This window comes from Solanum pennellii, chromosome 2 (genome assembly GCF_001406875.1).
Source record: "Solanum pennellii chromosome 2, SPENNV200".
Lineage (NCBI taxonomy): Eukaryota > Viridiplantae > Streptophyta > Magnoliopsida > Solanales > Solanaceae > Solanum > Solanum pennellii.
Genome location: NC_028638.1, coordinates 55,720,707 through 55,733,107, shown reverse-complemented (window position 1 = coordinate 55,733,107; position 12,401 = coordinate 55,720,707). Strand labels below are relative to the sequence as shown.

Sequence of the window (12,401 nt, the reverse complement as noted above, 5' to 3'; positions counted from 1 at the left end):
GCTCATGCTAAGAGTCAAATTTTGATGATAATTCCTGTCCCTAATGTTAATCAAGCTTATGCTATGATCATTAATGTTGAAAGTCAGAGGTTGAATAGTATAAGCATTGGATCCTCTCTAGCTGATTCACATTCAGAAGTTGCTCTTATGAGTAACAAAGTATCTCAAGGTCAATACTCTGGTTTCAATAATCAAAATGGAAACAATGGTGGTTATAGGCAGAGAAACTATGGTGATGGTAGGTCTAATGGGAAAGCTCACCTGGTTTGTGATTTCTGTCATTTTAACGGTCATACCAGGGAGACTTGTTATAAGCTCCATGGATATCCCAAGAGGAAAGGAACCACCTCTAATTCTCATGCCAACAGTGTTACTGGAAGCAATCAAGGTAATGAGGTAAGAACATTTGATAATCATGCTTATGGTTTGCAAGTTACATAAATCCTTGTATGGCTTGAAGCAAGCACCAAGGCAGTGGAATCTAAAACTAACTCAAGCATTGATTAATATGGGATTTACACAGTCTCATTATGATTATTCCTTGTTTACAAAGAAGGTAGAAAAAGAGTTGCTTGTTATTCTGGTATATGTTGATGATCTATTAGTAATTGGTAGTAATTTGCAGCTCATACAACAAGTTAGGAAAGATCTACAACACAGGTTCAAGATGAAAGATCTTGGTGAGCTAAAATACTTTCTTGGAATTGAGTTTTCTAGAACTAATGATGGTATTCTCATGAATCAGAGAAAATATGCTTTAGGACTTGTATCTAAATTAGGATTAACAGGATGCAGACCTGCTTCTACTCCTCTAGAATACAATCACAAGTTAACTTCTACTGAATTTGATGAAAGCACAGACAAAGTCAGTAATACAGAAGATACATTGTTAGATGACTTTGGAAAATATCAAAGGCTTATAGGGAAGTTGTTGTATTTGACTATGACTAGGCCAGATATAGCCTTTGTGGTTCAAGTGTTAAGTCAGTATATGCACTCACCTAAAATATCTCACATGGAAGCTGCTATTCGAGTAGTGAGATATATCAAAGGAACAGCAGGACTTGGTTTGTTTATGCCAAGCAGTAAAAGTTCAGAATTAACAGCATATGTGACTCAGATTGGGCTGCCTGTGTGGAGTCTAGGAGGTCTGTAACTGGATATGTAGTGAAGTTTGGGAATGCAGTAATATCATGGAAGGCTAAGAAGCAAAGTACTGTATCTAGAAGCTCTGCAGAAGCAGAATTCAGAAGTATGGCCACTACAGTTGCAGAAATAGTTTGGCTGAAAGGTTTATTCAAGGAGTTGGAAACAGAAATCAGTCTGCCTATAAGGTTGTTCTGTGACAGCAAAGCTGCAATTCAGATAGCAGCTCATCCTATTTTTCATGAGAGAACTAAACGTTTCGATATAGATTGTCACTTTGTTAGAGAAAAGATTTTGGAAGGGCTAATACAAACACACTACATAAACACTAAAGATCAGCCAGCAGACTTACTCACAAAAGGACTATGTAAGCCTCAGCATGAAACTTTTATTCACAAACTTGGAATGAAAAACATATTTTCTTATTCTAAGCTTGATGGGGGAGTGATGAATTAATGAAGGTAGTTATCCATTTACAAAAGTTAGTTAGTTAGTTGTAGAAGTTAGGTAGAATTAATTAGGAAGAATCTTCTAGTTACAACTCATTTACTTATATATATATATATATATCTTGAATGTAAAGTAAAATTTTTATGAATGAAAATATTTTTCTCTCTTCTCAAATCTCCATTAATGGTGATTCTCATCAATTTTTTTCGTAAACATCAAAATAGTGAAGAAATATTAAGTGAATATGAAAGTGACGATATGATTTGTTGATGAAAAATGATGAATAATTGACTCAGAGTAACAAAGTCATTTGTTTTGTCTACTTCATGATGTATGAAATAATGCTTATTGCGTTCACTCCAAACTACCACATTGCTCTAGTGGCATGAGCACTAGTTATTATTTTTTGCAACGAAAATCCAATTGACTTCTAACACAAACTTATGGTTAATTTATAGTTTTTAAAACTTATGAATATAAATTATATTTTTTAAAAAAAATGAAATATATTTTTCGAATAATATGACCAAATATATTATTAAATTTCACTTAAAATTTCATCAAAAAAATATTTGTCAAAAATATTTAAAAATTTATGACCAAACATTAGCTTAATTTTCTCAACAAATCACCTGTCCCGCTGACTGCTTGTTGGACGTTGAATAAGGACCAGCCTTGGGTTGGGTTGAAAATTTAGCCCATAATTAATGGACCAAGTTAACCTTTTATTCACCCATTGGTTTGGCAAGTAAATAGTAAGCTTTTGCACGAATTGCCCCAAAAATTTTGTTTATATTTTTCTTTGATAAATTTTTTTGAGTCAGAGTATTTTGAGTAAATTTTTGGAATAACAAATATAAAAATTATATTAGCGTTTTATAGTTATAGTTTTGCTATTTTTTTTCCATAGCAAATTTAAACTATATTTGCTATGGAGCACATGATTTGCACAAATAGGGCTTCTGTTTCTATGAAAATTGTGTTTGTATATGTTTATGTTCTTTGTGTTAGAATAACATGACGAGCGAGATAAAGAGAAAGAGAAGAAAAATGTAAATTGTACATGTATACCGGTTAGATAATGATATATATGTAACTCATAACTACTATGTATATGTATCAATGATTGCGTTTGAATCCTGCATAAAATTTGAAATTATATACAACTGAATCGAGTTAATATACAATTGAATTGACTTAAAAGATTTGTATTAATATAGCATATCTCTCTTGTATATTGTGTTTGCATAAAACGAAAAAGAGAAAAAGACAAAACAGAAATGTTAAGAGAAAATTTTGTATTAGTATAACTATAAGTTTATGGGACAGAGAGATATTTATTTGTATTTGTATATACACTATATCTCGCTTTTTACAAACACAAAACATTTGTATTATTTGTACAAGAGTGAGAGAGGCGAGGGAGAGAATTGAGAGTGGTGAGCGAGATTAGGGGAGATAGGCAAGAATGACAATATGTTTGCTACGAATTAGAATTAAAAGAAACTGTATCTATAATATTTATTTTAAATCAATAGTTTGTTATAATGCATAATTTTCTCTATTTTTAATTATGATTTAATTACGCTAAGATAAAAAAAAAATCGAAAACTTTTATTTCGTAGGACATTAGTTGCATACTTGTCTTATCAGGAAAAGGTTTAGAAAACTTAAACCTTTATTAACATAAGTTTATATGAATGAAGTTATGCGTCGTACGGCCATAGCATTATTGATTGGATATTTGATTACTGACATTGCAAAGCATGGTTAAAACTTAAAACTGCATGGAGTACTATAACTTGTGTAATATTATTACACATACATCTAAAAAGTTTATTATTGTAGGGTTGGTACCAAGAATATTTCTGTTTCTATCTCTGAATAAATCCATCTTTAGAGTTGCTAACAAAAGCTCATTCCAAGTATCAACAGGGCCTGGCATACACCAATGCACACAATCAGGTATTTGCTTTTCATTTGGCCAATGTCCATAATGACTTGGATGTCCATCTGGTCTCATTACCATTGCTTCAGTTGTATCTAGCAATTTGAATTTGACACTAGCCCTTTTTCTACCTTCTTTTTCTGCTGCCTTAAATTCTTCCAATTGAGTCAATACATCTTCAATTCCTATCCATCCAATTTCATTTCTTCATTCTTGTAGGGACTTGTTCTATTGCAATTCCCTCCATTATTCCATTCCCCATTCTCAAAATGTGAAGGGGAGTATGGCCTTAGCATTACCAATCGACCCTTTGATTTCTTCAGGTTTAAAAAGGTCTTGAAAGCTGTACGAAACGCCATTCTGTATCCATAAAAATGGCTCTGTTTTGTAACATTTTTATCATTGCATAGGTAACATCCAATGAGCTGATCATTTTCATAGTACAAAAATGGCCTAAAGAACCATTGCCCTCCAGAGATTATGACAATATCAGCTTTGTCAACCTGACTTGCCCAGGCATCATCGGCCTTGTCGAGATACAGATTCATGAGACTGTAACTAGGATCAGTTTCATGGGATTTGATCAACAGTGGAGACCATAGGGCCATGATTGTGAAGTTGTAATCTTTATACAACCATCGCCTGAATCTTGTGTCCGGAGTCTCTGATACGTCCACAGGAATGGCCGCCTGAGACATAAACATGATATTTTGTTTTAACAATAATGTAGGAAAATTAAACAAGTTGGATATATATATATATATTACAACTATGATTTGCCAATTCTCTTATCTATAAGTCATTTGGTTTTGCCAATTCTGTCATCTATTACAACTATAAGTTATTGGTTCGAGCCATGAAATCATTCATTGATCCTTTCATTTGTTTAGATTTTCTAGATTACACACTTCCTAAGAGTTTTGCCTTTCACCGGACCCTATATGTTTATGTAAGATGTATATATTGTGGACTGAGCTGCCCTTTGTATCAATTAGTAATAACTAATCAATACAGATTTACATTTGAGTGATGAAAATTTTATGAATGCTTACGTACACTAGATAGAAGGCACACAAGTGACTGCATTTGGTTTCTTGCTAGGGAGTCTCCAACAAAAGCCAAAGTCTTTCCACGAACAATTTGCAGAAATTGAGTAGCATTAAAAAGTGGAAGCTCACAATCATTTGGCTTCCATCTCCAGTGTAAGAAATCACTATCCGGTCTTCCAAATTTCATACAATTCTGTCGATCATCGATCACACAGTTTGTTTCATTTGTATAGTATGGTCCCTTTGGATTTGGCACCCATTTTCCCACAAAGATGTTACATACTTGCCCTGTTTTCTCTGAATTGTTTGGAGAGAGTAGTTGGGTAATGGCATTATGATTAATATTTTGCAACAAAGAATAAGTGTTAGTATCAAATGAATTTTGAGTAACAACAGTAACGTTAAGATTGGTAAAACAATTTTTCTAAAGCTCTTAAACAGCTCTGCTGGACCACTCTTCATCTGCAACTGATGTTTCAAAGATCAAAATTATATGACCAGCAAATTACTTATTAAGTTATATAAGGAAACATATTATATAAAACTTATATAGTAAAATGTTTGGTTTTATAGACTCAGGGCCATCTTCACCACTAGGTCATTAAACACATCACTTGAGTCCATGGCTCATTTTTTCTTTTTTAAATACTTACCTATATTATATTTTCAAAAGATTAAATGTATTTTTAATTTCTTTTTAAAAAAAAATCATGTACAATGACAGTTAGTTTTCCCAGTTTTTTAAGGGAATGAAACATTTTTTTGGAAATAATTTCATTAAGTGGAAAATTGTATTTCCTTATTTATCTCCCAAAAATATGACCCTATCATATACTCTTTTCTTTCTCTATTTTATTATTTTTATCCTCAATATTGGACTCTCTCCAACACTTTTTTTTTTTTGATTTATTGTCGCTTACTTACAAAAGATCAAAAATCGTTTGTGGTTGTCTTCTTCGCAATCTAAAGTGTGACAACCAATCATTGTATTGAAGGAACACAATGCTTTGAATATTTTTAGTTCATAAGTATATATTTTTGTTTCAATGTAAATATGTTAACGAGAATTTATGATTTTGGATTTACAAAAAGAGAAAAAAAGAGAAAACTTGAAGAATTAAATAAATTTCAAAATGGAGCCCTCGATAGATTTTTAACAAATAATAAAAATTCTGAATAAAAAAAATATTGCTTATAGAATAATATTAACAATTTTTGTTGCCTCAGTTAAAAGAAATTTTTCAAAACTAAAATTGACAAATCTTATTTGAAATCAACAATATTGCGAGAGAGATTGAATGAATTAACTATATTATCAATTAAAAATGAATTACTAAAACAAATTAATTATAAAACAGTAATTAATGATTTCATATCTTAAAAGACTAGAAAATTAGATTTAAAATAAAAATATTAGGATCCCTTTTTAAGATTTTGTTTTAGCCCCCAATCTTGAGTTGACTCCTTATAGACTAATGGTAATTAATTAGCAGCATATTATATGTACATGGTGAGTTGCACATGATTTGTCATTTGAATGAAGGGTGAATTTCATAATTGCTCACATTTAATATGAGTTTTTTCTTCTTTTTTTTTTCCAAGCAAAGTTAGTTTACTATATATTCTAACATAAAAATTATATAACTTTGCATTTACTAACACAAAAATCACAGATGTCCAAACTTCTAATTCCCGATGGGTGATTCTTTCAGCTAATATTTTTTACTTTTGGTCTAATTATATATAAATTCAATTAAGAAATCGACCCTACTGACCCAACCTAACCCAAAACCCAAATTTGATAGGTAATAATTTTGTAGTTACTCCGTTCAGAATTGTTTGTCATGTTGCGTCTTTCAAAAGTCAATTTGATTAATTTTCAAAGTTAAATTAGATCGCATTAATTTAATATTTTAAATAAAAAAATTAGATATTCTAAAACTATACGAAAAATACTGAAAAAATACATCTTAAAATGTTAGTCAAAGTTTTTATAATTTAACTCTAAAAATAAAAACCATGACAAATAATACCGGACGAAAGAAGTAACTTAACAGAAAAAAAAACTCATAATTACGTTACAGTCTATGATATTTATTAAGTATTAGAATGAAACAATACTTAATGTGGACTTTAAAAAACGTGATGGATATATAGAGAATCTGAAAGGACGTTTATTTCTAGTTGACTTAATTAGAAGTTTTATATATGAGTAATTTAGAACGTGATATCTTAATTCGTGTGTCATACTCTACATTTCTTGTCTCTTTGAAATGGTCAGCAACTACTGGCAAATTCTAGTGACCAAAAATGATGGATCGTGGCGTAGTAATGAAATTGTTTTCATTCTTAATCAGATATCTTATGTTTGAATCCTAACAAAAAAAAATCCTATTGGGAGGCAGCGCAACCCTTGATTGGGTGTGTGCAATCAAATTTAGTCGAGCCAGAAAATGAGACAGAAGAGAGAAGAAACCGGTTAATTGCTTAATTTGTAGTGTAATTAAAGTTTGATTCATGAATAGTATAATGAAAACGTTATACAAGTGGTAAGGAAGGACATGAAATATTACTACTTGACATTCATTAACTAATTAACAATCAGTCAACTGGATCCATTATTATTAAACTAAATAAGACAAAATATAAATAACGTAATATTAACAGAGATTTGGTAGACCTTGGGGAATGGGTTGCTGAAGTCAATTTCTATGCAGAAAATGTAATATTTCATCCAAATTGATACTTCATTGGTTTATAACACAATGTTTGAAGCTCTGCCTAGCGCAAAGTTCATTTGTGGATTCTTGAGGATACACAGAGTGGTGCATTTGTTTGTGGATTTGGAACAGTTATCAGTCAAAATTAAACTAATTTAATTTGTTATTAAATTATTTAATCTAAAATCAAACTATTTTAATGGTTTGATTGTTATTAGTTTTGATTTGATTATTCAATTATCAACCATATATCAAAGTAAAAGAAACAATCCATTCAAAAGGGAAAAGAAGACAACAAATTCCTTCGGGTCCAAAAAATATTTTAATTTTAGTCAAAATTGTTGTTATGATACCAAACTTTATAGTATAATTTAAAGGTAAATATGTGTCCACATTACTATTTATAATTATGCAATACTCTCTCCGTCCGAAATTGTTTGTCATGATTTCTATTTTTAGAGTCAAACTATAAAAATTTTGACTAACATTATAAGATGTATTTTTTCATCATATTAATGTGCAAAAAATTGCAATTTATAGTACTTTTCATATAGTTTTAGAATGTCTAATTTTTTAATTTAAAATATCGAATTAATTTGATTTAATTCAACTTGAAAAATTAGTCAAATAGACTTTCGAAAAGCGCAACATGACAAACAATTCCGGACGGAGGGAATATTTATTATGTTCATGTGGACACATGCACTATTAAATAGTTCAGAATATAAACTTCTTTCCAAAGTTCGATATTATTACAATAATTTTGATCAAAGTTTAAATATATTTTAAATTTTTTTCGTAAGTTATAAACATCACATGGTCCAAGCAAATTAATGTTGATCTTTTTTATTTAATTATTTATCAATGAATGCATATCATTCTTTTAAGTTCACACTCTGATCCCAAAAAAGATGCGCATTTATTTACGATTAAGATTGAACTCATGGGGCAAGGGAGGAATTAAAAATTGTTTCCATTGCTCTTGCATTTAATCAAATGCGTTAATATATGAAGTACTAATATTTCGTTTATGGCTACACTAACGTTTGTGCTAATCCATCGGTGACTCTCTTAAGTTGGTATTAACTTTCAGTTAGATATTTAAACTAGGCTTTGTTCATTTTAGACGCCTCATGTGAGGCCCTAATCTGTTATTTTAACACTTTTGCTGATATTTCATAAATTCTAAATATTTTTGTAATTACACGAAACACAAATAAATTAACTACTTCTTTTGTCCACTTTTAATTATCATGTTGCATTTTTCCTATAGATTCTTAAAGGTGATTAAATCCCTTTTTGTTATTATATGGGGAAAAAATGCCATGTGTCATCGATTCATTGACCATTTTTTTTAAAAAAATTTGATAGTTTATTGTTTAAGAATATTTAGAACAAAATGACTAGTGTCCTCATTTAATTTGACACTTTACACATTATCCGCGAGTGAAACACACTCACCATCATATTTTTGTTAAATGTAAAAAAAGTATCAAAATGACATATCAGGACCTTACATGAGGTGTCTAATGAACAAAGCCTAGTTCAGATATCTAAGTGAAAGTTGATGCCAACTTTAGGGGCCACCGATAGGTTATCCTGTAACGTTTTAGAGCATGTCTACTTCTTTGGTTGATATATAGAATCATAGTAACTTAATTCTCAATATTTTATTTTCATTTTTATTTTTATGTTTAGAGATTTATATCTTTAATTATGATTGTATTTACCAAATTATATATTTCATAAATTTTAAATATTTTTATAATTACACGAAACACGAATAAATTGACTATTTCTTCTGTCCATTTTTAATTATCATGTTGCGTTTTTTGAAAGTTAATTTGATTAATCTTCAAAGTTAATTTAAATTACATTAATTCGAGAATTTAAATAAAAAATTTAGATATTCAAAAACTATATGAAAAATACTATAAATTACATTCTTTTACATATTAATATGATGAAAAAAATATATAGTAAAATATTAGTCAATATTTTTATCATTTAATTCTAAAAAATGAAACTATAATAATTAAAAATGGACTGAGGAAATAATTTGAAAATAATAAATGAGACCTTGCTATATGGTGGAGCTAGAAGGAAGGAGAGTTTGAATCAGAGGCGGATTCAGGATTTCAAGTCTCTGGGTGCCAAGTAGGTTCATCGGTTAAACTAATTTTAGGCTTCAGTCGAATTATTCATTTTTTCGGTCTATGAAAATATGAGCAATAATAAGATGACAATTTTTGTATTATATATACTACAAAATCTTTGTGCATAGATCATGCTAATCTTTTCCGCATTATTTCAATTTTTATCAGATGTCTCCAACGAAGCAAAAATTTATCGTTTTAATTTAGATGCTCTTGTTGAAAGTCGAATTCAAGACCGACAACAGAAGATTTTTTTTCTCACATAATATTTGGGAAAAATTACTTTAGCTCAATTGATTAACTATTTGAACTTTCACCTTACAATTTGTCCTTCCCTTCCCTACCTCCGTATATAAATACAAATTTTCACCCCACATTTGATTGAGATTATAAAGTAAACAAAGTTAAAACTTTCAATTATACGATAAATAGCATGAATATTCATCATTCATTTATAATTGTACTTGACAAGTTTTTACATTTTTAAAACGATCAATGACGATATCAATGCTTATATTTATAATGGATCATGTTTTAAGAAACCCGCTAGTCAAATATACTTTTAAATTATACTCCATATTAAGACAATTATTAGAATCAAACAAAAAAAATAATGCGTGACTATCATATTAAGGAAGCAAGTTAAAATTGCAAAGGGGGTTCAGCAGTAAGTTAAAAATTGCAAATTAAAAAACTCCAGGGCATCAACAAGATTCGAACCCACAACCTTTGTATCAAATTATGACCCTTAGCTAACCGCACCAGAAGGCCTTTTAGTTCCTTAGGTGGCACGTTTAATATTTGTAATTATATTTTAGATATATATCTATATCTATTAGAGTTTCCGTTGAAGCCCGTGGATGGCGTGGCAACCCCACTACCCTTAGTAGATCCGCCCCTTGTTTGAATACAATAAAGTTAAGTATAGTCAATATATATCCCTAGCCTCTATGCGTAAGCTAACCATTTGGGACGCGGGAGCTCTTGCTACTTTGTCATTGTCCCGTTGGCATAAATTTAATAGGAATTAAGCGACGTCACTTGCTATTTTTTAAAAATATAAATAGAATCATATTATATGAAAATATAAATTGATATTTAGAAAAAAATATTTGTTATTTCCCAAAAAAAACTAAAGGCCGCCTTGGACATCCTTTGATGAAGGGAAAATTTCATATATGGCAAAACCAATTTTATGAAATTACATTCCATGGATATAGTTTACATAATTACATTCCATGGGTATAGTTTAGTTTGTTAGGTGATTTTAAATTTGTATAAAATATTTTTCTAATAAAATTTATACAAAAAAATTATTTTTCTCAACAAAAGGTAACAATAGCACAAAAAATGATAAAAATAAATTCACATAATCCCATGATTTAAGCAAAACATTCAAAATCAGATATTTTCCCAAAAAAAGAATTCTAAAGCTATAGAAAGACAATACTAGTTCAAAATCAAATATTTTCCCAAATTTTTTTTAGATATTTGTGTGTAATTGATTGTATATCATCATAATATGTATTTTTTTTTATTTTTTTTTGGGTAATCTGTTTGTATACAATATTTTATTTTGTTTCTATTTTTTCTTTTATATATATTAAGGAATTTATATAATGTACAATAATTTTGGTATATATATTATAGTTATATATGTGCATCTGTGATTTCATATATTTTTTACAATAAAATTTTAATGATTAAACTGATTGTATAATATTAATTTGTTAATTGTATATATAGGTTTGTATATTTGAGTGTGTAACGTTTATATATACAATATTTTATTATATTCATAATTTTTGTATATATCAACGAATTTGTATAATGTATTATAATTTTGTATATGTATAATAGTGTGATTTTAACAAATTTATTTTACACAAAATTACATAATTGTATGCAAATAGCTATTGCCTCGTAAGACTTTGTATATGTTACCTTAATATACAACCCACTATATACCTAACTTTAGTAATTGGTATACAACTAATAGAATATACAATTAAGAAATGTCTCATAATACTTTGTAAATATTAACTTAATATACAACCCACTATATACATAAATTGTAATTTGTATATAAATTGCACTACATGATGTTCCCGATATTCTTCAAATTTGTCCAGTTCTGATGAGGCTGATTCAATCTCCTCTGAATCAATGTTTATGGCTTTTCTCGTACTTCCACTTCAACAATCTTAATGCCGCTAGATTTATTGCTATTGGGTCATTTTTTTATGGATCTCAATACTTCAATAGATTGTTCAACTTGAACTTGTTTATTTTTTGCCATAAACCCTACATTGATCTCAAAATCCTTAGTTAATCCGATTGAAACGAAGGTGGATTATCAACAATAAAGAATTGAAAAGTAATAAAGATTTTTTTAAAAAAAAAATATGAAAAAACTAACAATCATACTACATATACAATTGTTGAAGAAGGAATCAAGAAAAAAAATATTGAAAGCCATGAATTTGGCGGTAATCTGCGAAAAGTGGAAGAACATCGAAGGAAGAAGGTAAAAAAATTTTCAATCGAAATTCAAATTAGAAGGGAAGAGTAACTTTAGGAGTAAGATATGGAATGAGAATAGGCTAGATAAAATTGATTTTGAATAAAATTATATAAAATTTTTTGAATGATATTTTTATCCTGTACACAAATAGATAGTGGGTCTCATTAATTATGACAAAAAAATTGAAACTATATTTACGTAAATAAATTAAACTATGCCGTTATTAACTTAAAGACTTGGTTGGACTGAAAATCCAGTCCATAACAAATGGACCAAATTGTGTTTGTCTTTTGGCAATTACACAAATACCCTCCTTTTTAAAACATACAAGTATTTTGTATAGTTTTGTGTAAATTATATAAATCCCATAGTTTTAATATGAAATTATCATCTATTCCTAATAAGTTT

The 12,401-nt window shown here is 29.1% G+C and overlaps 1 pseudogene; it reads right to left on the bottom strand.

The window, feature by feature from the left end:
- Nucleotides 1–2,715: 2,715 nt before the first annotated feature.
- Nucleotides 2,716–5,055, bottom strand: LOC107010185 (annotated as a pseudogene).
- Between the last annotated feature and the right edge of the window lie 7,346 nt (nucleotides 5,056–12,401).